The 27,863-nt window shown below is 43.6% G+C and overlaps 1 protein-coding gene across 8 annotated transcripts in view; it reads left to right on the forward strand.

Moving 5' to 3' along the window:
* SGMS1 (sphingomyelin synthase 1) overlaps nucleotides 1-27,863 on the forward strand; it is a 1,111,197-nt gene that overhangs the window by 996,356 nt on the left and 86,978 nt on the right. For all 8 annotated transcript variants that reach the window (XM_086921962.1, XM_086921963.1, XM_086921964.1 and 5 more), the window contains one exon: nucleotides 24,561-24,659. The gene's annotated coding sequence lies outside the window, so the exon portion shown is untranslated. The remainder of the gene's footprint in view (nucleotides 1-24,560; nucleotides 24,660-27,863) is intronic.

Here is a 27,863-nt window from a genome sequence, read left to right on the forward strand (position 1 = left end):
CAAGCATTGGCAAAGTCAATAGGTTTCGCCTATGCAAGACCTATTGTCTTTGTCAATGTGTTTTAACCTTGTTGTACAGCATTGGCTTGCCGTACAGCCTGCCTGAAAGTAAAGGGAAGGAAATAATGCTATGACGCGCTTAGCACTAGCCTCACACATACTTCCAGCCATACTGCATATTAGCTTGGCAGCTGTATAACATGGTTGAACAAAACATTGACCAAGCCAATAGCTCTTTCGTAGGTGAGACCTATTATTTCTGCCAAGGGTTATTTTATCAGGCTTAACACATAACAGTGAATGCATTGACCCACCACAGCAAAGCCTTTCAAATCGGCTGCCTTGTGCTGTGCAATCCCCCAGAGACATGTAAAAGTCACTGTAATAGGGCTCTCCAGTTCCATAGTGATTCATCTTGAATTTACATATGCGTTAAAAAAATGAATATTTGAAGCGGTTTGTGTGAGAGCATTTCCAGCCCTGCAGGTAGCGCCAAAAGGGCACATGTGTAGTACATTTGCTGCTGGCACTTACATTTATATGCAGCTGGATGTTCTACAGATATTTAGACGGGGAACATAAAAATGCAACTTGTTACCCTGCTGCCAGAGGTCACCAGAATGACACTGATAGGGCTGATGTTCTCCCCCATGCCTGGAGGCTGTGGGAACTGACCCTCTAGCTAGACAGGCTTCTCTGTCGAGAGTTAAACAGATTTACAAACATCAAGGCAGATCTAGACCAAAAGTCTAGCCACGGAGAGAATTGGCACATCTCGTTCTGCAAAAAATAGACCCAGAACAAGCCCCTTCCTAACAAAACTATGACTACCATTTCAGTGAGCTACCAGCTATCGCTACGCCATAGTGCTTTTTTAGGTCTCGCCTAGTGTTGCTGCGCACTTGCGCAGCTCGCTCGGCGAGATTTATTGCTAATGAGGAGTTTCAGTAGAGGGCTTGAAGCCCCTCCCCTCATTTCCATTGGCCGGCATCACCTTTTATGCTAAACGGTGGCCTGCCATTGGAAATGAGGGTGTTTGTTTGCCACCCTTTGGCTTGCGATTCGGACTGGGTTGCTTGCTTCATGGCTGTTGTGAAGTACTTTCTTATCTTTATGGGGCCATGTGTTTAAACACATGGCCCCATAATGACAAGAGATCCCCATGCTCCGGTGTGATCCTCCTTCGCTTTCGGGACTGCGCCTGTTTTTTTGATGTTCCATGACTAAGTAATTACTTCCTCTCCACAGTGCTGTAAAGCCGTAATCCCGCCTTTGGCAGCACTGTATTTCCCATGGCAGAGAGGCTAACCTGTATCAAGCTGGGTTTAATTTGTGAGTCCGATCTCACGTTTTTTCCGAGACGAGGCGCTTTTAAAATATGTGACACCTTTTATTCCCTCTGTTACGCCTGGATGCGCAGCCCGGAGTGTGCCGGTGATTCACGAGTGGCTTGGCAGCTGATCGCCGTCAGCTGGTAGCTTTACACACAAGTGAGAACAGACTCGACGTGTTTCCGACTGGCCTCGTTATTTTTAAAGACTGTGCTAGCACATTTGTAAACTTGCTGTAAATATGCAGCATTGTTGCTGGAAACACAGAGCCCTCGGCCAGGTGTGAAAGCTGCAGGCTCGAGACTTGGCAGAAACACAGTGAACATGCTCACGTGGGGGCGACTTCACAGCTGGCTGTAAACTGCCCTGGACTGGGCCGCTCAGTCTCGGGAGAGCAGACGGGGCATAGAAGGAGAGGAGGCTTCCTTTCATCCGCATATTTTGACAAAGAGCAAGAGAGAGAGAGAGAGGGGCACACAACTGAGAAGGAGAAAGATAGAAAATAAGTAACAAAGGGAGAAAGCAGGGTTTGAAAAATACTTCAAGAGTAAGAAAAGGAGACAGGCAGTGTAGAGCGGTGAAAGGAAGTACTCTTACATAAAGAAGCCTTTGATTAAGTTAAAGCCATTTGCTTTGCTATACAATACCATTAGCAAAGCAAATGGATTTAACTTAATCAAAGGTGAAACATATTGCATTTTCAATGCTTGTTTGGCAGGTGGCTGGGACCATTAAGTAACTGGGATGAACGTGGGGGCAGCAACATGGATAAGGAGTACTATTCACAACAAATGTATTTGCTACTCTGAGGTCACAGCAGTTTAAAAATAAAAGATAGAATACGGAAAAAAGCATTGGCAAATATAAAGTGATATGGTTCTACCAGATTTTGCTGCACCTTAGCGTTTTTTTTGAGCAGGCGGTTGGGACAATCAAGAAACGATGACATGCGGGCTGCAACATTGAGAAGGGTTAATAGGAGGGTGGATAACCAGTTCCGAGTAAGGGTGGGAAGAAGAGAGAGGTCCAAATAGTACCCAAATCATAACGCAGGAGGCAGACAGACACTAATAAAAGAGAAGTTGTCTGTACTTGGTCCATGTGCTACGGAAAGAAAAGGAAGTGCTGTCTGACTTCTGCAGGCCAGTTAAAAAGTAGAAAAGTAGAATAAACATGCCTTCAACAAATGGTAAACAATAGGCTGGCTCCAAGCCCTTTACTGTAACCCATACCCCGTAGCAGCAACATTGCATGCACGCAGTTAGGGGAGACCTAAAAAGGGAAGGTACTCCCTGCCTGACAGTACAAGGTTGTGTAAAGTACTGTTTGTAAGGTCCGGGCAAGCCCAAAATAGGTATTTTGCATCCAGGGCTCTCTATTAGGTTCCACCTAAAAATGGGTTTGAAATGCTCATGAAGAGTAAAGATCCTACCTTATGTTTTACCATTTTGCCTGCTGTTTAAATTTAATACTTATTTTGCCACCTTAGGCTTGCAGCTTTTATCGAAAAATATTATCATCCCTTCGGAAAGTCTGGTATTGATACCTTTGTGTGCGAATGGAAGTTGTACACTATACTGTCTGATTATTTTAGGGCCTGATTTAGATCTCGGCAGATAGGTTACTCCTTTACAGTGGTGACTGATATCCCGTCCGCCGAAACATAAATTCCTTGGGATATAATGGGATGTATATTTTGGCAGTCTGGATATGCGTCTCCGTTGTGACAGAGTAACCCGTCTACCGAGATCTAAATCAGGCCCTTTGTGTTTGTACTAGCAGGAAAGCGTCGACCTGCTGTTCCTTTTAACCTTCTACGTTTCCTTGTTAGCCTTCATTCTGTTGCCGACTTTCACTCTAAAGCAAGTTTCTGTTCCACTGTTAACTGTTACTTTCCTGCATCCTGTTTATGGGAGCACAGCAAGGCCTTAGTTTTAGGACATTCGTTTTTAAAACGTAGCTTTATTATTGGTCTTAACCAGCTTGAGAAAAGAAGTAGTGAGCATCACGCAAACCTGTGGGGCTTGTGGTGACCCCTCCTTCCTGTACGGCAACCTCTGTGCCTAGACCAAAAGGTTTTCATTGAAAAAGTGCGTCCATATTTTCCCTCTTGCTCCTTCTATTGCCAGAAAGCACCTGTGTGGAAATGGAAGAAAGAGATCCTCACACTGAAACCAGTCTTTGTTGTGGTTACTTGGAATTGAATTATTATTTTTCGTGGTTTTTACCCCCCCCCCCCTCCCCTCTCCTCTCCCCTCCCCTCCCAAACACACACACACACACACTTATTCAGGGGAACATTATGGTGACTTTTATATTTAAAGCCGAAATGATCTTGCCCATTGGTGGTGCCTTCTGTGAGTTGGCTTTGGCACAGTTTGAAAGTGCGTAGGGGTAGCTATCAGTAGTGCAACAGATGCTGTGGGATGGGTTCCAAAGCTCGGAGAGGCTCACTTCATCCTAATTAGTGCTGTTTTGTATTGCCAAGTTAGGGAGTTTAGAGGCTTGGAGGGTGTGCTTCCTTGCATTAGAACTTGTGCCCTTACTACGCCATGGCGTCTCCCTTTGCTACAATTGGAATGGTTTAGGCAGCCTGTGGAAGGCCTGCTTGCTGAGCGAAAGGATAACTTTAGGCAACATGAAGAACAATATGTTTCCTATAAAGTTACACCCCAACACCCAGCAGAATTTTGTGGCTTAACGGCGCATCCTAAAGGTGCTAGTTATGCCTTAATCAAGTGGAAAACCACTGTAGCACAAACCGCGTTGGAGGCAGTGGCATCATGCTAAATGATAGGGCCCCATGCAGAATGTGATTAGGGGTCCCCAAGTCTCCAATATCTGACCAATATTCTTATTCTTTGGGCTGAATGGAGTTCACTTAAAGGTTTGAGGAACTCTCTGTGATACAGTGGCCTGTGTTATGCCCTGGCTGAAATTGATTTAACGCCATGTCAGCGGTTTAAGTAAATGAGATATTAAATGGGAATGTGGCCCTCTGGGCCAGTGCACTAGTTTTCTAATGGAGTGGTCCCATCAGAATTAATTTCCACACAGCTGTTCTTGAATTACTCTAACAATACTGTACTGTGAGTTTTGAGATCTGACACGGCACCAGTGACATCATGGGTCAAAGTGCATTAAAAAAAGTATGGAAACTGTGATCCTCAGTCCACTGGGGCAGGGTTAGTAAACGTGGAGGCGGGGATCAAAGGCCTCGGTAAAAAGAACAAAATAATCTCTATTTTGTTAGTCTTTCACCTTCAGGTAATTGCATATAAAATAACATACACCTTAACTGAAATATAAATGCAATATCTGTGTGCGTAACCAGAGCGAGATAGAATTGAATTCTAGTTGATGCAGTGTCTAAAAGTGGCTTGTATTTATTTATGTTTTTAGTGTTACAATGTCCTAACACTAAATATGTACGACATTATTTTAAACATTCATTACACTGCTACAAAGTGCACAAAAAGATTTCGGTTCAAGATGAAAAAAGTGCTTCCAAAATATAGATCAAAGTAATATGCAGGCTGTTACCTAGCGCAAACATTTTTCTATCTGGTCATTAAAAGCAAGCACACTCCACAGCTCATCAGGTCACCTTACAATATCTCCCAAAAGAAACCTGTTCAAATGACTATCAATTAAAGACAGTGCCGGCTTCCAACCACCCTTTTAGATTCACACATTAACCTAATATTCACATATATATTTCTTTCAGGCGACAGATACCTGTTTCTTGTTCAGTTGTGTGCCCCTCAGGCTTCACACCTCATGAGACTCTCTCCCCTTCCACTTCAGCTGAGCCATCTCGAATGTTGGAATAAACCATTCTGGGAAGGTTGCTTTTTAGGTCTCGCATAGACAGCGCTTGTGTTGTCTCTTCGAGACATCTGTATTCAGGATATGGGCATTCAAACCGTCCAGCACTTCTAGTTGGTTAGTTGGTCTGCCTTTCTAAATTCCTTTACTCTCATTTGTCAATACTGTCCATCTGTCCTGCATTTGTGCGCTTGGTTCATTGACTTTTGTCGCAGCGACGACATGCTGCCCTTTAGCTTTAAACATCTAAAGCTAAAGCGCGGTATGCCACCATGGCCACAAAAGTCAATAAATAGATTTAAAAAGGCAGGCAGATGCCGCATTTCTTTTCCATTTATGTACATTTCTAGCAATGGCGGCATGCTGCGCTTTAGCTTTAAACATCTTAAGCTGTCGTGTAGTTCCTATAAACCTATATAGGATCTGCACGTTTAGGCAACATACACTTTAGGATTGGTGTCCGGACTGATTCTAGACGCCCCTAATGGGTATGTTAGCCTGTTTACCAGCTAGCCCACATTGCCACTAGAAACCCCTCTTACCAAGGAGAGAATAGTTCTTGGCAATTATCGAACATGACAACCCTGATCCCTCAGAATCGTGGAAACCTTTTACTACTTTTCGCTCAGTCACTCGTGCTCGCTTCATCTCAGAGAGATACACAGAATAAACGGTGGGGACGTTTTTCAATAAGCATTTATTGAACCAGCGTCCTTCTAGTGTAAAAAAGGTGTGCTGAAACCACCATTAGACAGTAACCGATATAAATGTTTATAAGAACTAACAGAGTTAAAGGATCGTAGATTCCTATCATCGTGCTAAAACAATGAATAAAGGCAAGTATATAAAATACATGACAGTAAAATGTGTACTCTTACGATTCAACCCTTACTAGATGTACTGAAGTGTATCTAGCATGTATGAGGGTGTAAAGCCAAGAAGCCCTCCAGGATAAAGTCAACCCCATTGCCTGAAGTGAGAGACTGTGGACCCCGTCTTGGTCCCTGCAAGGGATGTCAGGCCGCTGCGAGCTGGAGTGTCTGCGTGCAGGAGCCCCAGCGTCTTGCATCAGTGTGTCTGCATGAAAGTCCTTTTCTTCTCGGACTACCTCAGCAAGATATGGTGTGTATATATCCAAATTGGTACCCCCTGGGAATATACCTTGCTGTGTCATGTTGGACTAGGATGACCAAAGGAATGACCCTTATACATGGGTATTATGCAGGAGATGTTAGGCCTGCTGTCCTGCTGTGATTCCAAGAATCCTCATGCATAATGAATGAGGCTTAAGCTTTTCGGAGAAAACCCCATGTCATCTTTGTACATTACCAAAACTAGGTAAAAGGTCAGTACTAAGAACCATTATGTAGTGTAATGGTAGGGGAGGATATAGGTGAGAGGTTAGGTGACTACCTGAGCCTATATTGGGGTACCTAAATGGAACATAACATAAAGCTAAAGCTGGGCATGCCGCAATTCCTACAATAGTAAATAGACCGAAAAAACAGGCGGCTGCACAACTTTTTTTTTTTCTTTTTCTATTTTTTTTAGTAATAGCAGCACAACACTCTCTAGCTTTAACACCTTGGCTGCTGTGACTTTTCCCCTCCTGTGCTGAACTTGCTTGAATACTATAGTTTCATGACGAGCTCAGCTCGTCATAAGCACAGCTCAACCGTGCCTCATGACGAGCTGAGCTCGTCATGAGCATCGACAGGGTTAAACACCTAAAGCGAAGGCTTAGGGTAGCACCATTGCTACAAAAGTCAATAAATAAAAAAACGAAGGCAGGCGGATGCCGCATTTCTTTTACATTTGCAGTGCAATAGCTCGACATTTAACTATTGTATTGCAAATGCTTGTTAAAAGAAAGAGGGGACTATTTTTGTCAAATTAAAAATGTATGGGCACGTAATTCCCTCGGATCCCGTCCACTGAGTGACATTGAGATAGATGATGAAAGTAAAACTGCTACACTTTAACCACAAAAAAGTTGCCTAAAGAAAATGTCAGCTTAACTATGTACTACTTGATGATAAATAGACAGTGGCTGTCCTCTTGTATTTGAGTAGAACTTAGAAGAGAATACCACAGAGGACTAGTAGCATTTTTTTTTTGTAATGAGCGAATGACAGCATGATTGTTTATTGAAAAGTAATATTTCTTTAAATAAACATCAGCGCGTGGATGATACTGTCTCTTCAGATTGATATACACATTATTTGCTTTAGTGCTTTTCAGCAAGCAAAATGCCGACTCTTTGAGCAGTTGTAGTGTGTTCTGAGAGAAGTTACTGCTAATTTTCCATTGTCCACTTGGTTGTGAACTCGCGATTCTGACGGCAGGTGAGTGAAAATCTTCATAAATGATATCCTATTTTTTTTCTTTGCTTAGCTGTTGTCACAAAAACGGCATGTTTAATTTCTGCAGGGACTTCAGTGCAGAAGACCTGCATATTACTTGAAGCAGGAAAAAAATGTCAACATGAAATAAAGTGGCCTATTAGAATAAAACCTTTTGTAAAACTAAAGTTACTAACAAACTGCCAAATTTTGCTAGAGGGGGGCCTTTGATTGCGCACGTCAGCAGGCAAAAACCATGTTTATTGCAATAAGTACCATAACTATTCATTCTTGGCAAGATCTTACTTCTGTAGTACACCTATCCAGTCGTGTAGGCTTCAAGGTGGGCATGGTTGGTAATTTAGAATTAACTGAGATGCCTGCCCACTATTCTCTTTTGGTGTCTAGATTGAACTTCTCAAAATGTTCCTTTGAGACTTTCACCAATTCCAGCATTGGTAGCCCTGCCAAAACGCCAATTCACACACCAAAGGACGTAATTTAAAAATAAGTCTTGGAAACTTATAAATCAAGACAATGACCTTGATTTAACCCCTTCACCTTAATAACATCTTAAGAGTGCTTCCCTGTAATATGCGTCACAGTTATGTGCCTCAAAGCATGGGATGTATCTGAAACTTGAGGCCACTGTAAACTTTAGCAAACTTATATCAGACAGTGGTGGGGATACTCTCTGGCAGTGGAGATAATATAAGCTATTCGTACATTATTGCAAGTTAGCCACATCAGATTGTTGTTCTATAAAGTACTTTGAATTTATAATGACCTTCAAGCACGCACACACATGCTCTCACACATACGTACGCACTGTTTTGTAACTTATGGTACAAACTTAGCGACAGAATAATTTGTTCTTAAAAAGTCTGTACAATCATAGAAACATTTGTCTGCTACTAGAAAAATGAACCTTTCTTTCACTCTTTCTCCCTTCCACATGCTTCTCCTATATACACAAATTTGTTTGCTTATAGTGTTTTCTTACAACAGCCCTGATTGCTAGAATTCCAATCACTCTAACATCAATAACTGCATCTGACCCACTATCTAGTCCCAAGAGGCACAGGTTCTCTTGCTTGGGTTGCAGGAGCTAACAGACATTGAAGTTTTTATGAAAATTCACCCCCATTTCTTTTTCCTTGCCTAGGTCCCACCACTATCACCTCACCTTCACACAATCCATCAATGGTTTTGGAGTGGTTGGGGTCAAAGCCCAGAGGCTGGCAGACCTGCCTCATAGTGTATTTCTTCCCAGCATTGTCTAGTTTCTGGACCTTATTCGCCAATAAAATAGAACATTTGAGCCATAGTTTCCCTAATGTCATTACTGTAACACAAAATCTAGTCTATTTGGCATCGCCAACCACAGCTTACCCTCGTGTAGCCTTTATCCTAGGCGCCAAACAGTACTATTTTAAACTGTTTAAAAAGAAGAACCCTGACATGGCCCCCACTTTCTACTTAAAACTGCAATCTACTTTTAAGAACCTTTAAAAGAATGAAAGGATGATCAGCCTTCAAGAGTCCTCCAGGAAGGTTCCTTAGCCAGAGGTACTTTCTCACTTTGCAAACAAACCTGTCTTTTAGGCTATGGCTTGATGCAGCATTAACGCATGTGCAATTCTTTAAATTGGTACGCCTTTTATTTCTTAAACTAAATAAACAATGTTTGAGTTCCAAGACTCATTTATCACCACATTGGAATGAACGAAACAGTCCTTCACTGATATCTTTACAGTGTCAACTTTTTAGTTCTCACCTAGACAGCGAATGTGCTGCACACGCTGTCTCTTCAAAACATGCTGTATCTACAATGTAGGCTTCGAGCACCTAACATTTTTTTGTTGGTTCCTGTTAATGCCCTTCATAAATGCCTTCTTTTGTTTGGTGACTATGCTGATTAGCCCCTCCTTTTGGTGTTTTGGAACCTCCCATGGAGACGTCCCTGTTACATATCTCATTTTGCTCATGTTCATTTCAGTTCGTTCTGTTCACCGTTGCCTCGGCTCGTGTTCTTGGAATGCTGTTTGTTGGCTTTCTGAGGCAAACATACGCAGCTGATGTTTGCAACCGGTGTTACTGATTTCTCCTCCCACCTACCATTTCTCTGTGTGCTGTCCCCTTTGCACTACCTCATCCACATCCTTGTTCCCTCCCCACCACCCTCCTTCTTTCTCCCATTTGCCTCTTCACTTTTCTTCCACTACCATCACACTTTCCACATCCGCACCCCTTCCCCTCCTCTTTCTCCATCGCCCACTGTATCTGTACACCTTGTTTACGCCACTGCACTTCTCTCGGTTTCCAGTCTCTCAGCACCTCATCCACTTCCCTTTGTTGATTTCTAGTCGCTGCTGTCTTCCCCTCCTCTCTCCCCACCTCCATCTTTAACCGGGCGACGCTATCCTCCTCCGCCCTTTTGCCCTCGTATTTCAAGAACGCTCCACTGTTCTGACTCCCCTTCTCCTTCGACTCTCCTCCAATCTGCTGTGCCACAGACACCCACTCCCCTAATTGGTAAGCCCACTCAGTCACCTCCCCCCACCTCACTTCTAGCACTCGCCATTTCTTTACATTTTGATCTATCTATTCCCCTCTATAGCCCATATTCCTTCCTATCCCCTCATCTGGGCAACATACTTTTCTCAGTGACCTAATTGTAGACTCTGGAGATCTTGGCTCCATCACTAGACCTCTCGGATGATCTGGACAAATCGCTTTCCCACCTGAATGAACCCTGTTTTATCTTTTGTCTGCCTAAACTGTGAGCACTTAGTCTCATATGCCTCCTTGCACAGAACTTTACCCAGCTATGCTCTCTCCCATCCTATTTCTCACCTCTGAGAATCTTCCTCTGACCCCTCCCAAATCCGATTCATTCCAGACACGCTGACCAATCTTTGACTTTCCACCCTCCACAACCTGCTCTTGCACCCTCCAACCCATGTGCTCTCCAGACCACTGTACTTCCCCCTTCTCTCCCTTTATTGTCCTCACCCCTCGAGCCAAGGATCCAGTCTTCCCTCTCACCCCAAGAGTATGGGTGTACTCCCTGCATTCCATGTCTTCACCTCTCCATACTTTGTTCTTATTTATCTTTCTTCTTTTCTTATTCAGATACACTTTCACTCACTCGCACGTTCCTCACTCTAATTTATCTTGTGTCCTTGTGTTTACACCTTTCATGTCCCTGATTATTTTTCCTTTTCTCTGCTCTTTTCATCTACCCCGTTCTTTCTTTTTGTCTTCCCTCTGCACTCGCTTTGTATATTCTCTCCTTTTCATTCTTGCCGCTCTCTTCTCTCTTCAGAAACACTCTTTCTTATCCTTCTCAAACTCTTCTTCAGTCCCCTCCGTCTCACCTACTTTATCTCTACCCTCTTCACTCACTTCCTCAATCTCTTTTCTAGCTTTCTTTTTTACTACTTCCCATTTTCGTTTACTCTTTCCTCTGCTCACTTCATTTTCTCTGCGTTCTCTTTTTATTTGCCTGTTCCCTCCACTGTTTTCATATGTTCCCGCTCTCTTTTTCTAGATCTTTGGACTGTCCGTTCTCTTCACATCACCACACCTCCTTTGCATATTCAGATCACGCGATCTATATACCCCTTGTTTCGCCTTTATTTTTATGTCGTCCCCTTCTCTGCCTCTCAATATTTGCTCTCTCAGTAGACCTTTACTCCCTCTATCGTTACACTCTTCTCCTTCCCCTTTTACCTTGTTTTCCCTAATTCTGGGGATCCCCAACCCCTGAAAAGGCCTTTCTTGTTCTCAGTCCCGGGATATCCCTTCAGGGCAGGATTTGGGGCAGAGGCCTTGCCTCTCTTATGCCCACAGACAGCACACCGCTGCGCCCCCACCCTTTTTGCCCACACATCCTAACAAAGCATGGCTCTGACTTCAAGCTGACACCACTTGTAGCAGGCTTATCGAAAATTAGCTTTTTCTTCGACATTTCGTCCAGCCAGCAGGGGCAAGTGGTCGTTTCACTGCGCACTCCGGAAGCAGACACCAGCCCTAAAGAATGAATCACCCCAGGTGCTTTCCTACCTGAAGCTGGGTATGCGACCGTCCAGTACGGAGCACTGAGGTATTCCAGACACCGTAATGTGCACATGTGCAAGGACGGAAAACGGCCCAACTATTCCCTAGTTTTAAAGTAAACAAACTTCAAAACTTTGTTTCTGAATCACGTTCGAGGAAGAGCCAACTTTCAATGTAATCAATGCACAATAAAGTCCTCTATATTCTTTCTTTAGTCTTTGCTAAAGATACAACAGAAACAGTTACCGCATGTTGTCCCTTCTAACTGTTGAACTTCCTCAGGGCGAGAGAACTTTTTTATACATCACATTGAACTTCTGACGCACTAATTCCTTGCCCATTTGAGTTTTTACCTACAGTCATATGGCAATCAAGCCGCATGTGCTCCACATATAGCGTGAGGTCGGTCCATCTAATAGAAGTTTCATATTCAGGGTTGGGCCATCTCATATTCTCTTTTCCCTGATTGATCCTGGTCTGTAATGTGTATTTGCATGGTGCATATTTTGCCATTGTGGTGTGGCTTGAAAGCTACATTCGAGTTGATTACTTTCCTGCCCAGGGTTCGAGGAGAGTGTCACAGACAGGAGTCTGGGGTTTCTAAGGTGTATTAAGCACTGTGAGAATATTGGAGTTAGTCTGGTTGATAATTAGATGCGATCCGAGGTCTACATGTATGGCCATTACATGAGAACTGGGTAATCCCGCCTCGAACATCATCAATTAGGATAGCACGAGTGTAAATTGCCTGGAGGTATAACGTGGTTCAGTGGAGCACTGAACTGTTAGCTGGTTTATTTGGACTAAGTTCTGTTTAGGTGTTTGCTGTTGTCTAATGGTGTACAGTAACAGTAATGCATATGTGGCTATTGTGGCCATGCTAATATCCATCTAAGTGGTATTTCTGTGCCATTTCAAATGCGTTTAGAGACTTGTGTAATGTATTGTGTTGTAATTTCTTGTGCATTATTGTTTGGTGTTACTTGCTGTTGTCTGCCACGTCCTCGCTGTGTTTATATAGAGTTCTGTCTAATCCTGTATCTCAAGCCGAAGCTTTAAACAATGAAGCTAGGTTGCTATATAGCACTAAGAGAAGCATTAGCACAAGGTACCCAGAGAATCCTATTCTGCCTGCAGTGCTCCTTGTGTGAATCTAGAGGGATGGGGGTCACCACTGTACTGCTTGTGCTATGGGCAGAACACGAATGACTGTTTATGCACAGATTAGGTAGAGCACAGACTGAAGCATGCAAGTATGCTGCCATTGCGCCTAATCCTTTAGCTTCAGGGAGCTGTGCTAGTAGCATACACATGTCGTTGATTCTGAACTGCTCCCCAGTCCCCTGTGATCTTACCTGCCCAACAAGCTGCCAAATAGTGCAACTGCAGATATCTTTATGTTGCTAACTTTAGGTGTGTGATCATTAAAAATATTTGTACTGGCAACTACACGTAAGGCTCTCGTGTAATTGATCACCAAATAGAAAATGTGATGGCAACCAATTTGAAGCCTCACTAACCTGGTTTAAAATGGACTAACCATCTAAAGAACCAAATGCTCTGTAATCCTTGCACAACAGTGCAACCATGCAGGAGCCTTGCAGCAGTAACTTGAGTCAGGTTTAGCAGGCTCGTACTCATTCAAGGGCATTTGCACATCTGCAAACAGTGTAATGGCTTTTAATTATCATATGCCAGTACACACAAGCGAACACCACTCTGATATTCTCTCAGAGCTAAGTTTCATGCTTTTGTTTGATGGAAACTCTCCTATCCTGGTGTTCATTCCGGCCTCACACCTCCTTTAGTCACCCATCCGTGCCTTTGATCGTTGCCTCTACGTATAAAGGGTAATTACTTTTGCTTTCTACCTCGTGACTGTTCCCAAGTCTTTACAACTCTGTCCACAGAGTTGTTCATCGACTTATCACCATCTACCATTTACTATTTTTATCAATCTACTAGCACAGACTCTACTTTCAAAATATTGTACACTTTTGGCGGTGTCTCTTGAGAAAAATAAAAAGATAGGTTAGTATTAAATTCCACTAAACCTTACATGCAGTGAAATTACGCATACAGCCCTATTTCTTTTCTTGTATTGCAAACCTCTGTCTGTCTGAATCCGAAATGCACATGAGGGCAACGGAGATTGGGTATGATTAATTTGAAAATTGACTCAATTTTCTGTGGTACACTCTCCCTTATTCTAAACATTTCCGTCTTTAGAGCATGGATGTCCCCCGCCCCATGTTATGCCGTTTTGAATGTATGCCTTTTACTAGTTCTTGCTGGTCCTTGTTTTTTGTGCCCTGATCAGGAATCATACATGACGGTCTTTCATGCGTCACTCAATAAGGCTCCGACCTTTGGTGTTATACGAGAGAGACTTGGAAAACCATACTCGCTTGGAACCAGGGTAATTAATCAAGGTTTGGTTATCACAATCGTTTTATATATATATATATATATATATATATATATATATATATATATATATATATATATATATATATATATATATATATATATATATATATATATATATATATATTCAGGTTCACATCCTTCGCAACGCCGGGACACCAAGACAGTGGTGCAGTTCAGGGGCAAAGGTAACCCTGTGTATATATTCAGGTCCACAATACGTAGCAGCACTACGCTACTGCGCTCTCCTCGAGAAACCAGGGATCAAATCCAGTACACAGTGCGCTTTTCCAAATCCATTTATTTATTTAAACGCAGCATTGTGATGAAACACGGAAAGAACCCAACGCGTTTCGGCGAAGACACTCGCCTTGGTCATTATATATATATATATATATATATATATATATATTCACTGAAAAAACCATAGGTTTCACACCAGTTATAGTTAGGAATTAGCATTTAAAAAACCTAGTAAATTCACTGAAAAAACCATAGGTTTCACACCAGTTATAGTTAGCTGGAAATTTTACTGACATAAAACCATTGAAATTCCCATGTTATAGTTAGTTGGACTCACTATAACTTGCGCGCCTGCAATGCACTGCTGATGACGTCACATATTGCATCACTCATGACATGGTCAGTGACATCACTCATGACTGGGCATACAATTAAAATCTGACATTTTGCTAAAGTGCCTATGTGCATTACATAACTCATCCTGCTGTTTCAATGTTCTTGGTCGAGTACTTTCTTGCCCTTACAGAACGTTTTAAAATACACAGTCAGCATTAAAGCCTTAGTAGCGGGTGTGGCATAACGGCTAGAGCGGTGGACCAGGAAGCTGGGGAACCCGGTTCGAGGCTCAGCAGAGAGGATCAAAATTTTGTCTGCCTCTCTCTGCATGCTACACAATATTTCGTTGTGTACATTTATACGCCTGGGGTATTAGGGGTGGTTGACGAGAGTCTCTCACTACTTCAAGCATTAAATATTGGAGCGAACGGGACGCTCTGCAGCCCTCTTCTTCGGCAGCAGTTTAAATTTTCTAGAAATACCTTCTTTGGAGACTTGCATGTGCCGACAATCATTACGTTTTATATTTGAAATTCTTTGAGGCCGGATGTCATTCGGTGCTGTAAAGATATAAGATAAGGTTTCTCCACAGTATTGTAATCACCAGTACAAACGCAATGCTTAATAGTGCCTAATAATTCCGTCTCCCCGTTTGTCTATAATGCTTGCATTTGATTATGGGGCCTTCACGTTTCTCACTTCCTGCGAGGATCCTTTAACTTAATGTCCGAGAGAGCTTCTAAAAGACAGGAACACTTTGGCATATTAAGCGTCTGCTGCTTGTTTATTTTTCATGTGTGCTTATTTGCATAGTGCATAAACCTTCAAGTGCACATCTTAACGTTTTTGAGTTATGTTGCTAGCTGGTGAAGGCTTCTTCCGTGGTAACTCCTTGTAGGTAATGGAAATATGTGCTGTGGTCTGTAAAACTACGCAGGTTCTAATCCCTGTAGCAATTCAGGTGATCAGTGAAATTTGCCTGCAGGTTGCATGTTTACATCTGCGAGTTAATCCGCCTGCTGCAAAGATCTGCTTGGTACCCTGAGGTAGCTGATTCAGGCTTTCATCCTTCAGCAGTGGATAACTTGTATCATAAGTTAGGTAATGATAACAAACTATCTGTAAAGGAATTAAGTTTCTGCGTTCGCTCTAAAAATAAATCGTATTCGTTTTTGTGTAACACTTTTAAATAACTCCATGTGTTTCATCTAGAAAGGGGGGCACCTTTCCAAAAGGCTAGGAGGGTCGAAATATGCGATTGGCTAAGCGTATTGACGGAAACCAGTAGTCGATAGTTTGCAATTAAAATTTCAAACATTGCACAGCTCTACAAATCATTACGTTTTATATTTGAAATTCTTTGAGGTCGGATGTCATTCGGTGTGTGGCTCAGGGTGTGTGTATGTGGCTATGGGTGTGTGTGTGTGGCTGACTCTGGGTGTGTGTGTGTGTGGCTGTAATTGCTGTCTGCTGAGCTCATTTATAGGGTACAATAGGTCTCACATTTGCAAGAGATTAAGCTAATGGCAATGTAAAAAACAATGCCATTTATTTATATGTTTTCAAAACCAACACATAAATAACAATTTTGTCATTTACAATGCCAATAGATCAAACTTTTCAAAAGGCGAAACCATTGCATTGCAAATGCTTGTTTCCTCATTCTCACTTTGTACTTTGAGTGAAGAAGACCTGTTGAAAGACCTCTCTGTACTTTTTTGGACTGAAAAATGGCTTCAGTAGCAGCAGCAGCAGGAGCAGCTCAGCCACCACCACAACACCACAGTGGTGGAGATGAAGAAGAAGAGGAGGAGGAGGAGGACATTCCTGCCAGAAGCAGCACATTGTATGGGAGTTTTTTTCCATCCCAAGTGGCCTCAAAAAGGTGAATGCGCCAAAGGTGACTTGCCTAATCTGTGGCACTGAACTTTCAAGGGGGAACCCTAACAAGAAATACTCATTTGGCAATAACACCATGATTCGCCACATGCAGCGCAGGCATCCCAACTATGCTGCGGCAGAGGTCCGTGAACTGGCCACAAACCCTCCCGAATCTTCACCCAGCACCTCCAAAAGAAAGCAACCCACTCCATCGGGACCAGAGACAAGGGAGATGGTCCCAAACATACAACCCCAGTTTGGGCAATACAAGATCACTTGTATATTTTGTGGTAAGACCATCACCTATGGTGAGCAAAGCATAAAGCTCATCAACCGTGCTGGTGACAACCACAATTGCCCCAAAAAACAAAAATTTTTCCCTGATTTTTTTTTTACTCCAGTTGAGCCGTTTACAATTCCCTGTTTTTTGTTTCTCCCGATAAAAATAACAAAAAAATATAAAATTGTTCATAAAAGCCAAAAAAAGTACAAAATGTTCAAAAAAGCATTTTAAAAAATATAAAACAACAAAAAGAAGAAAAAAAAGTTCTTTTTAGAACTACCTCCAATTTATAAAAAAAGGCTACATTTTTTAAAAACTCTGTCATTCTTTTTCCCCCATGGTACGCTCCCTGGTACGCTCCGCGGTGCGCGTACCAGGCGCTCCCCCGCGCAAATCGAAAAAAAATAATAATAAATTTGCCCGCGGGGCCCTTTTATGGCCCCCACATCAAATCTAGGGGGTCAGGGGGGTCTACTCTGCCCCCTTTTGGTCAATTCCCACTTTGTTTTTGCCACCTCTTGTGTCTCGATGCTACCGAGACACAAGATGGCGGCCGCTCTGGACTGTTTGGAATGTTGACAGACACCCGAGAGCCAATCAGGTTTCCGCGTGCGAACTCGCGTAGCGCGCTGGTTAGCGCCCCGGTGCGCGTACCGGGGCGCGCTTATAGATAGATATATATTTTTGAACCTAAATTACTCAAAATCCACTGGAGCACATATCTTGAGACATAGCAAAGGCACATCGGGCTACCAGTCTCTACAATTTTGCCAAGTTTGGTGGAAATACACTCAGCCGTTAGGGCTAAAAGTGAGGTCGACCGCCCTATGGAAATTAACATGGGGAAAACACGTTTTTCTCGGCCCCCGCTTGACGAATCCCCCCCCAAACTTTCAGGGAAGGACCGGAGCGCAGCGAGGCAAATTTGAGGAAATGTTCAGGCAGATTCCTCAACCGGCGCCAAAGTTATTCACAATAGAATGTTGCGATTTCCCTATTCAAAATAATCCTAACTATAACTACCTACTGGCGACCGCCAGTAGGTAATATATATCTATATATATATTCGAAAATGGACCAAAAAAAAGACAAAGAAAATTGTCCATTTTAAAGAGAACCATTCAACAGCCCCTATAATTGCATAAGGAGGCTGCTCCCATTATTTATCTTCCTTTGATGGTCAACTTTACTTCTATTTTGGAACCCCCCCCCCCCCCTGTCTGTGTCTCAATATGTCGCCATTTTTGTAGTTTCCAATTTCACTGGAGACACCTTGCACTATATATGCATTTTTTCTTTCTGTAAATTGTTTCCCCATTTTCTAATATATATAAATAACGATTGTGATTACCAAACATTGAGTTGTATATGTTTTCCTCTCCTTTACACATCAAGCTAACCCTTTTCATTACGATTGTGTTTATAATTACCACTACCATTGTACTAGCCCACAGGAACCACTGTTTCTGTTTACATACCTTTGGTGTTATAGTCTGTTAATGGTTGCTTGGCAAGGAGACCCGTACATTGCCTTACCTCATGTTCGTGGCTCTTGATAGTTATTTGTCTCCCTTTTCATGTGATGGTGTTCGGGGGGGGAAAATGTGCATTTACATGTGCATGTGTATGTGACCATGGGGTACAATATATTTTGAGATATAAAGACAGGAAATCATATGGTACATTGGAGGGCAGTCTGGGGAGCAGAATTCGAAAGCTTTAAAATAATATCCTGTTCTTAAAGTTTAATCGGAATGGGAGAACCCTATTCACAGATAGTTGTGCTTGCTTTGTGAGTGAAGCCTACATGCAAAGTATGTAGGTCAGAAAGGGTACAACTGTGGTTTGTGTCTTCGGCTCAGACTCTACAGAATACGAGAAGTAGGTTTCTCCTCAGACGCCGTTAGTGAGATTGGACCGCACCTTAGAAACACTTTTGTTTGGCACCCCAAAATTCAACACCACACCATGCCATGTAAACAAGCATTGGCACAGCCAATAGGGCTTGCCTTTGGTACCTACTGGTTTTGCCAAGACCTATTGATAATGCTGTACAGTGTTGTGGACAAAGCTAAATGCTACCATTTAGCCCTCTCAGAGCACTGAATCTATTGCGAAACCTGGTTGTGAATGAAAATGTGTTCTAATTCTGCTTTAAACTTAGTGTGTTTTTCACAGGTGATAACGAGGTTCAGTTTGACAAAATGTATACCCAAGAGAGGATGGTAAGAAATGGTGTCTCAGAATATTCCTATGGAAGAGAAGTGTCCGTGTCTTTCTGTCAAGACGTTAGACTTTCTCCAGTGATTTAGATCCTCCTGCACGTTTCTGGTGCATTTCTCCCTTTTCATTATAAGGCGTCTGCCGCAATGCCTGGGTCGGATCCAATGCAAACCTTTAACAAGATTGGCGAAAGCAATCGGCCTGGTGTTGGCTGCCAACCTTTTGACTTTCTAAATGCTTGTTTAATTTTATCATGTGTTTGAGGAGCTGCGGAAGACACGCCAATGTGATGAACATTGATTAAAAGCAAAAATATATATCTTTTTGATCTCTCAAAACACATTGCTTCACTTTTGTCTGTAAGAAATTGGCTTATTGATTGAGGGGGTGGAAGCCTCACTGTGGCAATAACCACAATCCTGCTCAGGATGAAACACAAAAATTAACCTGTGCTTAATCCTCTGGTAGCTTGGCACAACGCACTCATGCTTAACTTAGAGGTAATGTGTAAAGTATTTATGCAGCACACAAACAGCAGTAAAGTGCAAACACAAGAAAAATCCTAACAAATTAAGTACACTTTAATTTTAAAAAATGCCAGAATTACAAAAACCCAATCAGTAGAACCAGAAATATTCAATGTAAAACTTTGTAAGTGAAAACAGTGCCTTAAAGCACAAAGCACCATTCTCTGTCAACTGAGCTCGCTAGACTGGGGGGATGTCACAAGTTCATACCAACCGCGATGGAGCACCGCTAGGATATAGGGACTAGGTTAGTCCTGCTGAAAAGTTAGCTTCTTTGTCATGTGCAAAAAGTTTCATTAGTGTTGCAGGAGGCTGTGAGGAGGAGGTGGAGCGTCCCAGTAGTGGGAACAGCAGGTCAGGCATCACAGATGGCCGTTGCTGTAAAGCGGCATAGACTGTCCTCGCTGTAGCTTTGCGTTGTTGGTTGTCGCGGGCTCTTGTTGCTGTAGTGTAGAGTGCAGGTCTTGCTTTGCTAGTCCCCGCAGATGGGCATTGTCTGCATGAAGGGCAGGTCTCACCTGAGCTTCTTCTTGGCAGTCATCTCAGGCACAGTCTTGTGGTGTGAATGGGCCCATTCACGATCGCAAAGAGCCCATACTTAAGTATTTAAAACTTATCTTCAGGAGGTGTACACTTTGCCAGCCAGTGGTCCAGGACCTGAGGAGGCAGTTTTGGGGTATCAAGAAATCACTCCAGCAGATGTCTGGCAGATCCGAATGGAGTTCCTTTTGAAGCAGATCAACTGGGAAGAGTCGGGGAGGCCTCTGACGCTTGCTGTGTCACTGTAGCTCACGCAGGAGGGCAGCCAACTGCCCCTTTGAGTCACTCGGATTAGCCGGGGGTGAAGGCAAGCAGGCCCAGACTTCCTTCTCAGATAGTAAAGCAGTACCTCAAGCGGCATGGTAGTCCTTCTGTAACTTTCACAGGTCCAGGAGTGTCCTGATGAGTGGTTCGGGAGGTCCACCTGGTGCCAGCCGTTATGTGATGGGACTCACTGCCCTAACCCCACATCTGGTTCTGGAAAGTTATTTCCTTTCCCTTGTTTATGCTCCAAACTGTCTGTTGTGACAAAAGACCAGGCAGGCCTTGTGTCCCCTTCCTTTGTGTGTGCTGGTGACATCCTTTTTAAATGTAAGAGCTCCTTCCTTTGCCATTCTGCCAGGATGGATCATCCTGTCCACACCAAAGCCCATTTTGTGTTACTATTTGGAAGCAATACACAAACCCCAACAGCAGAGCCATTCACCGTTCTGTAACCCAGCACGCTTTCTAAAAGTATACGTAACATGACGCACCCAACCTACGCACTGCTGAATGAAGGAATTTTTCCTCAGTCGATCATTCTCTATAACTTTATCAATTTTTGTCTAAATGTAAATCAATGCTTGTATCCGTTTTCCACCAAATTTAATCCATGTCACTTGCACCTTTCTAAAAGTGACATTTTCAGAATTGTGATTACAAAATCCAACATTACCATTAAAGAGGATTTTAAACTGCATATGATTTGCGTGTAAACCGCATATCTCTATCTGCTCTCAATACAAAGTTATCACTTATTGTATGTAATAATGTAATCCATGTTTAGTCAATGGGAGAGTTAAGTTTACAACAGTATAAAAAAACTTCAGGAGTTTTCCACTGACAGGCCACGTAAACGAGTACACATGTCGTACTTTTAAAATACAATGCATCCTTCCCTATGAGAATAGAGCCTAACTCAGGGATAACTTTTTTTTGCTTTGATCTTTAAAAAAAAAAAATCTTTTATTATTTTCATTGCAACAAATACAGTGAACAATACAAATACAACACCCACTGTTCCCCGTGGTTAGAGCCTATCCTAGTTATTACAACATTCTTATCAGTGTGAACTATGCACTCCGCCACAGAGTCCATCCCAGAGTCCACACTCCAGTACTTAAATTGGATGACCCAGAAGTCCTGATTTCTGCCCTCCCTGATACGAATCACTGCCCTCCATGCCCCCTCTCTTCCACTAGTTGCACGCAGTTCATTTCCCACCCTCCCCATATTTTCAAAAATGTCTTTGTACATCCTCTTTCTTTGTAAACTTCAATCTCCATAACCCTACAAAATTCCATGCCCAATCGTTATGCGTAGGGAGAATCCCAGAGCCCCGTTTCTATGCGATATCCGTCTTTGCCACTGTACAACCCAGGTTCACCAACTGTTTTTTAGAACGTTAATGATCACCCAGGCCCAACACGTCCAATAACACCAATTTAGGCTGCAAATCCAAGGGGAGACCTGTTCCCTCCTCTAACAAGTTCCCTATCGCTTCCCAAAGTGCCCAAATATGGGGGCAGCTCCACAATGTGTATTCATAAGTTCAGTTGAGTACGCATCCTCTTCGACAGTAGATTTTCACTCCAGATGAACCGTCACTATAATGCTTTGTAAGGTCTCTATCTTCATTTTTGGCTGAATAGTATTCATAGCTAAACGCAAATAACTCCCTTAAAATATAACATGGTATCAATACCAATGGAGCAGGGCTTCCGATGGAGAATAGTTCTTTCGTGTTGTGAATCCCCCATTGCGTGCTATCAATCAACCAAATTAAAGCCTCGGTTCTTCGGTCTGTAAAAATTGAAAATCCAAAGTGAGCCGCTGGGCTGATGCATGTATTCATTTTTCTAATTATGAAAATAAAAGCAACATAACTCAATTCAAAAACTTTCAATACTCCTGTCTGCATATGTTTCAATAATGCCATGATTTAAAAGATTATACTGTACTTGGCATTTGAATTGCTTTAGATATAAGTGTGCTCCTTGATACTATCTTTGCTATACTCTACAAAGCGATGCTGCTCACTCATTCATACGGTGGGGGAAGGGAAGGGAGAATCCAAAATGAAACCAGCGGGGTCCACCCACTGATGCTGTCCCGGGACGCAGTGTGCTGTATACGCATGGTCCTGGTTGTTTCTATACCTAGTGAAAGCATTTAGTCCCTGTGTTATTTGGTTGAACAGTTTGAAAGGGGTACGAAGAAAAACTTTGTCGTGGAACAGAAGTACGGAGCCCCATGAGGTCGCTGGCAGAAGAGTGTGGGTGCCATAAATGACACCATGGGGCAAAGGTCTGCTGTCGGGGGAGGAGGGCTCTAGAGGTGCAAACCTCTCACTCAGAGGGGGCGTTGCAGTTAGGCTGGAATTGAAGGGTGTGCTGGGCAACCACCTGGGGTTTACTCGAGAAGGAAAAAAACTACATTTATGCTGTTGCACATATACAGGATGTGAAAAATTGAGCAGGTTTAGTTTTCTCACCCAGTAAAAATGATAATTTACAATCTGACAATTTTTACCTTTTGCACTCTGATGTCCTGGTCTGGACTTTTGCAGTGGTACTCTAAAGCCGCTATCTTGAATGACCTTAATGCAACACCAGCAGCCTTGAACAATACACACTAGGCAACACGACAAAGATTAAGTGAAAACTTCCAAGCATCATCATTAATACAATAACCAGTTGTACCTACAGTGATAAACAAGACATTGATTACTGGGACGCTATTCTGGGTGGATGTGCGAATGCAGCGGGAATCGCGGGTCACAGCACCTCTTGGTTACTCAGCGGACGGCCGTGGATGTCGGCGATTCCTCTCCTTCCAGTGGCTCTTGGGCAGCAAGGATGTCAAAATCAGACCACCCTGCCTGGGGCAGGCTTCTCCGGGTTGCCTTGGTCAACACATGTTAGTACGGGGACGGCCGCGCTGAATGATTTCAATTGGCCAGGGGCGGCTCTAGGCTCATGGCGACCCTGGGCAGGGAGCGTAGGTAGGGGGCCCCGGAAGGGGGGGTCTGGGCGGGGCGGAGCCCCCAGAGCTCGGGGGGGGGGGGGTCAGGGTGTTTGGAAGTGGAACAGAGCAGGAGGCTGCCAAATCTCTGCCAGAGGTCGCCACGCAAATGTATCCATCCTCAGAGGATTATTTTATTAAGGAAATATATTGGCGTGGAGGCCCCTGGAGTTTGGTGGCCCTGTGCAGGTGCCTAGCTTGCACATGCCTAAGGCCGCCCCTGCTATGGCGCGGCGTCTCAGCATGCCAAGGAGGGCCGATCTGAGGGAAGTTGCTCGCTCTCCGTAGAGAAGAAAGGAGCTGACGGGGATTTTTTTCCTCATGCAGAGTCTCGGCATACTTCAACCTTTGTTTGCTGGACAAGTAAATCACCAAATGCTCACCACGCTCTGAGCGTGGGTTGCTGCCCAAGCAATCTTAGCGCATGTTGGGCGCCTCATTTTCGCTGTTTTTGGTGAAAGTCAGTGTGTGTCACGACTTGGTGTGAAGAGAAATATCATCCGGCTCCTTTCATCGCCGCTGAGAGCAAGGGAACCCCCTCATTAAACAAAAAATAAATGGCTGCTGTGTAATATGAAAACTGTCAAAAATAAACATGGGATCAAATAACCAAAGAAGAAACCAACATTAAGAACGGACATACAGCAGCACAACACAAACATACATTTTTCTGAAACAAACAAACGAAAGTGTGACCTGAAAATTAAGCTTCCTTTGCGTATAGTATAAAAACAGAAATAAAGACTGGAACGGCCTCCAAATAAAAGCAAACCTTGGAAATATGGTCTGGACAGAATGCAGCAGTCACAAGCAAACAATTTGTATAAGCCGTAGTTTAGAAAAACCTACAGCACGACACTCGTGAACTAGGAGCTTTTAACGTAATGCTTGTTATACATAGAAAAAAAGGAACACAGACATGAAATTCAATAACTGAAGTGGAAGTAGACAAATCCTGCTGCAATACTCCATGTGAGTAAACTTTTGAGAAAAGGTGGGACATGCAACAGCCATTAGCCACTTGGAGCCCACAATATTTGAATGACACTGACAACAGCCAATCCAAAGTGGGTAGCAGGTTCTAAGGCCATAGAGTGAATACTGCATGTCTCAAAGAGACAACGCAAGCTCTGCCTAGGCTCGACCCTAAAACAAATGATTAGCTTACTCTAGTGCTTGTTCAGACAGTTGTGTACAGTTTTGCTCCTTTTAACGCCTTTTAACATGCAGGTCTTGGATTTTTTTCCTTTAGGGTTCCTGATCAGTGGCCTTGACAATGGCATACGGTTTCCATTCAGATGTGAGGTTTATTTCAGCGCATGACATGCATACCTCTTGATTCCAAGTGCAGGTGAGAATGTTTTGTTTTTATTTTATTTTTTATAAAGCTATTACCTCTCCACTTTCCTGGCTGTGGTTCACTGACTGCAACTTTAAGCCTCCAGCTTCCTACAGTTGTTGTCAAACCTGCTCCTGACACTGTACAAACTTTCTTATTGAGCAACGCTGATTGTTCTTCCCCTCCATGTGCCCTCGCCTCCGGCTCCTTGTGACTCGGCTTTCACAACTTCTCTTCCTGTGCTTGATCTTCGGAGCCTTGCCAAACCTCGCTGCATTGCCTGCGCCTAATGCTGTGCATGTATTTTCATGCGACCCTAATCGATTTGCTTTTGCTTAACAATTTCTTTTCGTTTAGACAGAGGGCGCATTATTAATGTGTAATGTAGACAATCTTGATTTCCTTAATTTCAGACCGGGTTAGATGAACGCGCAAAATAAATTCTTGAATTATTTTCGTTTTGTATCTTTTTGTGGAAGGGAATTTCGAAGAGCAGTATAAATGTAGCGTGTCATATCCAAATAACAAGATATCGAAATCATATGCAATAAGTACAGAAGAGCCTTTACGCTCGCCATTAGGCTCCAGTAATTAACAGGACAATAAAGTACGCTTTAAAAAAAGCCAGACATAATGGAGGAGTCAAAAGATCATTCTGCCCCTGAACCTAGCATCAATGAGCTGCTGACATTTAATGCTGAATTTAACAATAAACTGTCAGAAAATGTTACACTGTTGTGCGCACAGTGAACTTATTGCATTATCTGTGGTGACATTGCAGCTTTTCTTCCGGTCCCCTCACCACAGGCTAATTTAGGTCGGAGTGCATATCTTTTGGCACACTTCCTGTCAGAGTATTTAGTAGTATAATTTTAAGTGCCACGCTATTCAAAGTTTTCTACTAAAATTAGACACACACAGCTGCCGTACCTGTGCATGTCGCCACCATGTTATTGATTCTCCGGATATGTGGAAGAATACAGTAATATGAATGCTCATAGATCCTTGGATGGAACTCTGTGGCGTCACGGTTACCAAGTCACAGAAGCCATTACAGTTAACACTGGTCCCTCCCAGCCAGTGCATCAGTGTTGTAACATTGACACAACTTTTGGATGTAAAAAAAAAAAATGTGTAACTAGGCAGTTTGAAACTCGACTGCAAATATTTTTTTCGCAGTTTTGCCTCGTTTTTTAGGTCTCGCCTGGCGAAAGCTTTGCATGCGCTGCTCTCGCCAGAGACGAATCAATTCTCCCCGTGGGCTCATGCACGCGCCTGCATGGACAAAGATGGCTGCTCTCGCCATCTGTCCAAAGCAGACAGCATGCGCGTGTCAGTGGGACAGTGGACAGTCCGCTGCCATTTTGTTAAACACGCCGGCTTCCTTCAACTCTGGCTCCTTCAAGAGATGTGCACGCTCATGGCTTCGTGCTTTCACTTTAAACACGGCGTGCTTTAATTTTAAACAGCGCACATGCGCGCTCGACGGACCCAGAGTTGAAGAAAGCCGGCGCGCAACATCTTCAGTGTGGCAGAATGAGCGCACCACCAGCCATGACTTAATTAAAAATGCTTGTTACCTTTTTCTTCCCTGTTAACAATAGGAAATAAAAGAAAAATCTATCACGCCCGTTGGTGAAGGCCAGGCCTACTGGCTTAGTGAATGCGTATTTATAATGCCACAAGTGATGTGAGGGTGCTTTGAAATGAATTTCTTGCTACAATGATCAGGAAAGTTCATTGGCAAGCTCTGTTAAAAATAAATGCAAACAGAAAATATATTGTTTTCTGTCTATTTATCTGTAAAAATCTGTAAAAACGAACAGGGAGCCTTAGTTATAATGCAGTGGGGGTCGACCCAAGTCCGGTTCTCTAAAAAAAAAAATATATATATATATACTCATCTTAAATGAAGGGAAAGCGGGAGAAAGACAATGGAAATATATATATATATATAGATATATCTATATCCATTGTCTTTCTCCCACTTTCCCTTCATTTAAGATGAGTACTGTCCAGGAGGCAGGTAGTGGCCAGCCAAGTGCCAAACCTTGCAGGGAGCCATTCTGGTATTTCAATAGGAGTGTTCTCTCTCCTTCCAGCTCCAGTTGCGAGTGTAGCCCAGTTCACTCCAAAGACTTTCCTACCCTTTTTTGCTGTCCCTCGCTATGTAGATTTCCTGCTGGGCAGAGAAGTCACAATGCCAGGGGCAGACTGCCTCTTGAAAAAGATAGGATGACAAGTTGGAGGGAGTTCCAGGACTTGGCGGCCAGGTAGGTGAACGATCTTTCTCCGGTGATGGTTCCGCGAATCCGTGGGATGGTGTCGAGGCTGGTGGAGCGGAGCTGGCGGGACGGAGTGTAGAACGTGAGGCGTCTGTTGAGGTAGTCTGGGACTATGTCGTGGAGAGCCTTGTGTGCCTGGGTGAAGAGCCTGAACGTGATTCTCTTGCTGACTGGAAGCCAGTGCAGGTCTCCCAGGTGGGTGGATATGTGGCTGTGGCGAGGGATGTCGAGGATGAGGCGAGCGGAGGTGTTCTGTATGCGCTGGAGTCTTCTCTGAAGTTTTGCTGTGGTTCCTGCGTAGGTGTGTCTGTAGTCCAACCGGCTGGTGTCGAGGGCTTGGGTGACGGTTCTTCTTGTTTCGGTGAGGATCCATCTGAATATCTTTCGGAGCATGTGCAGGGTGTTGAAGGATGAGATGGCGTTGACTTGTTTGGACAGGGTGAGCGTGGAGTCTAAGATGAATCCCAGGTTGCATGCATGGTCCGTGGGTGTCTGTGCGGTGCCCAGCGCGGTGGGCCACCAGGAGTCGTTTCAGGCGGATGGGGATTGCAGGTTTATTAATTAATTGCAGGTTTATATAGCGCTAGGATCGACTCCCGGAGGAGTATCTCCGCGCTTCGACCGCTGCGAAACCCTTCCTGGCTTCCCTGAGAGATGGTCCCTAAGTGGGTATCTCCAGGGTGAGACCAGGCATCCCCGGCGGTCTGGTGGGGCCGTTAGTGAAGATGAGGCAAGCTAATGCCCAGAGTTGCCGAGTGTGATCGCTGATCAGAGTGGGCACCGAGGCGAGAGAATTATCGAGTCCGCTGACCCTGGTCCAGAAACCTGCCGCGTCGGGAATCGAACCCTGGTCCCGGGCCGTCCTCTGCTCTCGGGTCTGCCGCCTCTAACCAGTGAGCCACACTACTTCACTTCACTTCCAGGATGAGGA

Source organism: Lissotriton vulgaris, chromosome 5 (genome assembly GCF_964263255.1).
Source record: "Lissotriton vulgaris chromosome 5, aLisVul1.2, whole genome shotgun sequence".
NCBI lineage: Eukaryota > Metazoa > Chordata > Amphibia > Caudata > Salamandridae > Lissotriton > Lissotriton vulgaris.